The sequence below is a fragment of the Leucoraja erinacea genome, chromosome 25 (genome assembly GCF_028641065.1).
Source record: "Leucoraja erinacea ecotype New England chromosome 25, Leri_hhj_1, whole genome shotgun sequence".
Lineage (NCBI taxonomy): Eukaryota > Metazoa > Chordata > Chondrichthyes > Rajiformes > Rajidae > Leucoraja > Leucoraja erinaceus.
Window position 1 is genome coordinate 11,210,326 of NC_073401.1, and position 6,000 is coordinate 11,216,325.

Here is a 6,000-nt window from a genome sequence, read left to right on the forward strand (position 1 = left end):
ACCACACTTCAGGGCAGCAGGCTATTGGAAATGGAGGTGTAGAGTGTTAACACTACAAACCTGCTGAGATGTAGTCTATGTATCAAAGATAGGGCGAGTTTAAAAACTCCAGCGTAACAGATGATGTTATATGTAACACATCATGACATGTGACGAAAGAATGGGTCGACTGGGTTTACATTCACTGGAATTTAGAAAGATGAGAGGAGATCGTATGGAAACATATAAAATTCTTACGGGATTGGACGGGATAGATGCAGGAAAAATGTTCCCGATTTTGGGAGAGTCCAGAACCAGGGGTCACAGTTTAAGAATAAGGGGTAGGCCATTTACTACTGAGATGAGATAAAACGTTTTCACCCTTGTGAATCTGTGGAATTCTCTGGCACAGAAAGCAGTGGAGACTGGATGTTTTCAAGAGAGAGTTAAAGCCCTGCCCCACGGTATGAGTTCATTCCAAGAGCTCTCCCGAGTTTGTCCTGATTCGAACTCGGAGATTTACGGTAATGGCCGCTCGTCGGTACTCGGGGCTCTCGTGGACATTTTTCAACATGTTGAAAAATCTTCACGAGTCTTCCCGTGCTTACCTGCCGTTAGCGAGTCTTCCCGAGTACCTGCCGTTAGCGTTACGAGCCGCTAAGAGACGTCCCCGAGCTCCAACGTACCCGCTACGTTCATTCTCCGTGCTTACCACGAGTTTGTTTTTTTTTAAATCTGGAGAGTTCTTGGAATGAACTCGTACCATGGGACAGGACTAGATTTAGCTCTTAGGGCTAACAGAATCAAGGGGTATGGGGAGAAAGCAGGAACGGGGTACTGATTCAGGATGATCAGCCATGATCATATTGAATGACGGTGCTGGATCGAATGGCCGAATGGCCTACTCCTGCACCTAATTTCTATGTTTCTAAGATGTGGCCTATGTATCAAAGACGGGGAGAGTTAAAAGCTCCAGCATAAGAGATGACATCAGACAGAGGGAATATTCATGTGAAAGTAAGGAAGGAGAAACAGGTCTAGGAGAATGCTGGGTGACGATTGCTTTAGCCAGCGTGAAGGAAATATTCTACCACTCGCTGTCAGGCAGAATGTTCCGGAGTGTTCAAGAGTGTTTTATTGTCATTTGCCCCAAACAGAACAGAGTATGTATGTATACATAGTACTCTGTAAACACTATAATAAAGAACAAAAATGTTCAGAATAGATATATATACTGAACTCTAGTACTGAACTTAGGAGGATAATCTGGCCCTCATACAACAAAGTGGACATCTATTTGTGGAAACACAGGAGATGGACAATGTCCAGAGTGAATATCTCTCCTCTGTGTGTACTGAAGTAAGACAGAGGAAGCTGAGGGATGACCCTTACACAATGAGAGTGGTACATAAGTGGTATAGACCCCCAGGGGAACTGGTTGATGCAGGTACAATAACACCATTTAAAACATATTTGGACAGTACTATCGATCAAACACAGGCAAATGTGATTAGTTTGGATGACTCTGTAATCACGAGCTAAGCAGAATGTTCTGGAGGAACTCAGCAGGTCAGGCAGTATCTGAAGAAGGAATGGACAGGTAACATTTCGTGTCGGGACAGTTTTGAAGACTAATTTGAGGAAGGACATTCTTGCTATTGAGGGAGTGCAGCGTAGGTTTACAAGGTTAATTCCAGGGATGGCGGGACTGTCCTATGGTGAGAGAATGGAGCAGCTGGGCTTGTACACTCTGGAGTTTAGAAGGATGAGAGGGAATCTCATTGAAACATATAAGATTGTTAAGGGTTTGAACACCCTAGAGGCAGGAAACATGTTCCCGATGTTGGGGGAGTCCAGAACCAGGGGCCACAGTTTAAGAATAAGGAGTAAGCCATTTAGAACGGAGACGAGGAAACACTTTTTCTCACAGAGAGTGGTGAGTCTGTGGAATTCTCTGCCTCAGAGGGCGGTGGAGGCAGGTTCTCTGGATGCTTTCAAGAGAGATAGATAGGGCTCTTAAAAATAGAGGAGTCTGGGGAGAAGGCAGGAACGGGGTACTAATTGGGGATGATCAGCCATGATCACTTTGAATGGCGGTGCTGGCTCGAAGGGCCGAGTGGCCTACTCCTGCACCTATTGTCTATTGTCTATTGACTGTTCTTCAGACTCACCATTCCGTCCACAGATGCTGCCTGGCCTGCTGAGTTTCTCCAATACTTTGTGTTTTGCTCAAACCTTCAACATCTGCAGATCCTTATGGCAGCATCTCTGGAGAAAAAGGAATAGGCGACATTTCGGGTTGAGATCCTTCTTCAGAAATGACCTTGGTTTAAAAGAAAGGCTTGGCTGGAGAATGACTGTCGATGTCACTCGACTAAATTGTTCACACCAGTGATTCCACAGAGCAATAACGTCAAAATGTTTGGCTTCCTTTTATAAAATTTCATGGATCAAATAATGACGGTTAATGGTGCCGCGCAGTGGGAAGATTGGCTGTTAATATCTGCTTTTATTTCAGTCGTAAATTGCCTCTTTGTCACATAATGTACGGTGCTGCCTCTTGTCTCTGAACACTGCTGTTTCTGTGCGGGGCTGGATGTAACCACAGGACTCTAGTGTATGCCCGCTCACCAATCTTGTAATGTTTGTTTAGTTTCTGGTCAATTAAACTAAATTACATTGGCTCTCCCCATGGCTCCATGGGGGCAATGAGCCGTTTGCTTTCCACCTGTGTATTGCAGAGAGAGTTCCCATTCTCTGCTTCGTTAGCCCATAGGTTGGCCTGTCAGTGTGAGGAACGGTTGTTAAGGAAATTACACTGAGAACAGGCTCTCCTCATTGTGGAGTGTTACTTGGACATGAACAGTTTAGTTAAGAAATATACCATGGAGACTTTCGGCCTTTCACCCCACCGTGTCCGCGCCGACCAGCGACCCCCGCACACTAACGTCATCCTATACACACCAGGGACAATTTTTACAATTTTACCAAGCCAATTTGCCTGCAAACCTGCACATCTTTGGAGTGTGGGAGGAAAGCGGAGCTCCCAGAGAAAACCCAACGCAGGTCATAGCGAGAACATACGACCTCCGTACAGACAGCACCCGTAGTCAGGATCGAACCCAGGTCTCCGGCGCTGTAAGGTAGCAGCACGGCTGCTGCGCCACTGTGCCGCCCCAAGTAGACTTGTCTTTGTCAAAGAACAATTGTTAACTAATTTCTTGTGGAAACCAGTGAGGACCACGGTATGTGCAGGAAGATGCACAAAAATGCTGGAGAAACGCAACGGGTGCAGCAGCATCTATGGAGCGAAGGAGATAGGCCGACATGTGCCGGAAGGAACTGCAGATGCTGGTTTAAATAGACACAAATAGAGATAGACACAAAACGCTGGAGTAACTCAGCGGGTCAGACAGTATCTTTGGAGCAAAGGAATAGATGACATTTCGGGTCGCGACCTGAAGAAAGGCCTCGATCCGAAAAGTCACCTATTGCTTTTCTCCAGAGATGCTGCCTGACCCGCTGAGTTACTCCAGATTTTTGTGTCAATCCGTGATTGAGACGTACTCAGTCAGGCTGGGTGAAGTCGTGTTCCAGTCCACGGACTCAAGGCCATCCGGAATTATAGCCTCAGTTTCCCCAGGGCACAGCCATGATACTCTCTCCATTGATGCCCTGCACGTCAGTCTCTTGTTTGTAAGCTGACAGAAGCCGCACTGACACACGCTCTGACTGGCCGAAATATAGCAGTGGGGTGGAGCGACAGCGATAGTTGGAAAACACTGGCATCAACAAGGACCCATTTCTAATCCATTGGGGTGTAGGAGGAATTGCAATTTACAGCTTGAGATAAAAAGTAAATATTATCGAACATTGAACAGTACTACACAGGAACGGGCCCTTTGGCCCGCAATGTGTGTGCTGAACAGGATGCCTCACCTGCCTATACATGATCCATATCCCTCGTTTCCTTGCACTTCCATGTGCCTTTCTACAGGTTTCTTAAATGCCATTATTATATTGGCCTCCACCACCAACCCCTGGCAATGCTTCCCAAGCCCTCGTCACTCTCTGTGTAAAGAAACTTGCCCCAAACATCTCCATTAAACTTTCTCCCTCTCACCTTATGGCTACGCCTTCCAGTGTTGGACATGCTCACCCGGGGGGAAAGGTTCTGACTGTCTACCCTATCTATGCCTTTCATAATGGTACGCTATGAATGATTACATTATGAGGGTAGCTAGACCAAAGTAACTCCAAGCTGTCAAATGTATTTTATTCTCATATGTACCGAAATGGAACAGTGAGTTTCTCACCTGCAGCAGCATCACTAATAGTTGTATATGTACTGTGATCTTAGCAAGATATTTGCAAACATTACTGCTCCTGTAGACCGAATGCAAGAGCTTACTGGAGTCTGGACTTTGGAAATGGTGGCAAAACGTGGCCATTTCTGCTGTTGGTGACGGACTTCAGTCAAGCTCCAACGAGCAACTCAAGTTGGTAATGTTAGTCTTTACAATCTTCTAAATCAGATGTTTCACTTAGATTGGTGTTACTCCAAAGACATACAGGTTTGTTAGTAGGTTAATTGGCTTGGTATAAATGTAAATTGGCCCAAGTATGTATAAGATATTGTTAATGTGCGGGGATCGCTGATCGGCGCGGACTCGGTGGGCCGAAGGGCCTGTTTCTGTGCGGTATCTCTAAACTAAACTAAACTAAACTAAAATAGGTTTACTTATGGTCGTAAGCGAAATGTAAAATGTTCATAGCTCACAATAGCTCACACAAAGGATGTTGGTTGTATGGAACGAGCTGCCAGAGAAGATATTTGAGGAAGGGACTATTGCAATGTTTAAGAAACAATTAGACAGATACATGGATAGGACAGCTTTGGAGGATAGAGACCAAACGCAGGCAGGTGGGACTAGTGTAGATGAGGCATGTTGGTGGGCATGGACAAGTTGGGCCGAAGGGCTTGTTTCCACACTGTATCACTCTATGACTCCAGTTGAGAAACAGACCTTATTAATACTTCGTATTAACGTTGAGGATCCAAAGAGTTATGAGGTGTTTCAGCTCCGTTTAGTTAATCATCTGATGTTTTATTGGGGCCCAAGGGCCACAGGCTTCAAAGTGAATCAGTGAAATGCATTATAATAATATTTTTATTACCCGCTAATTAAGTTCTGCAGGCAAAGTTTTTAGTAAGATTGTAGAGCAAATGAATAATAATGCTTTAACCACTTGGTAGCTCGCAGCCACGTGACAGTGGCCATCACTTCCACTATGTCATAGACAGGTGTATAAATTAATGAGAGGAATAGATCGGGTAGACACACAGAGTCTCTTGCTCAGAGTAGGGGAATCGAGAACCAGAGGACGTTGGTTTAATGTGAAGGGGAAAGGATTTAATAGGAATCTGTTCCATAGACCCACACAAAGCTTGGTGGGTGTATGGAACAATCTGCCAGAGGAGGTTTCAATATAGACAATAGGTGCAGGAGCAGGCCATTCGGCCCTTCGAGCCAGCACCGCCATTCAATGTGAGGTAGTTAAGGCAGGTACCATCGCATTGTTTAAGAAGCAATTAGGTACATGGATAGGACAGATTTAGAGGGATGTGGGTCAAACACAGGCAGGTGGGACGGGTGCAGATGGGACATGTTGGTCAGTGTGGGCAAGTTGGGCTGAAGGGCCTGTTTCTACCCGTAACACAAAGTACTACAGCACAGGAACCTGCCCAGTTACTCCAGCACATTGTGTCTTTTTTCCCCCCCACTATTTCCCGGTGCTTAGATAAGCAAGTGTCACATAATAGTGAGCTGCAAATGACTTCTGATACAGGCAGCACCATGGCGCAGCAGTGGAGTTGCTGTGTGATATAATTAATACCCTGCTTCTGTTTCCAAATCAAGCTACTGGCAAAAACAAGTAGGAAGGAACTGCAGATGCTGGTTTACACCGAAGATAGGCATCTCTGGAGAGAACCTGTGGGTGACTTTTCGGGTTGAGATC

The 6,000-nt window shown here is 45.6% G+C and overlaps 1 protein-coding gene across 1 annotated transcript in view; it reads left to right on the plus strand.

Moving 5' to 3' along the window:
* Positions 1-6,000, plus strand: part of LOC129709364 (transmembrane protein 132C-like) — a 775,262-nt gene that overhangs the window by 730,793 nt on the left and 38,469 nt on the right. The gene's annotated exons all lie outside the window — the stretch shown is intronic.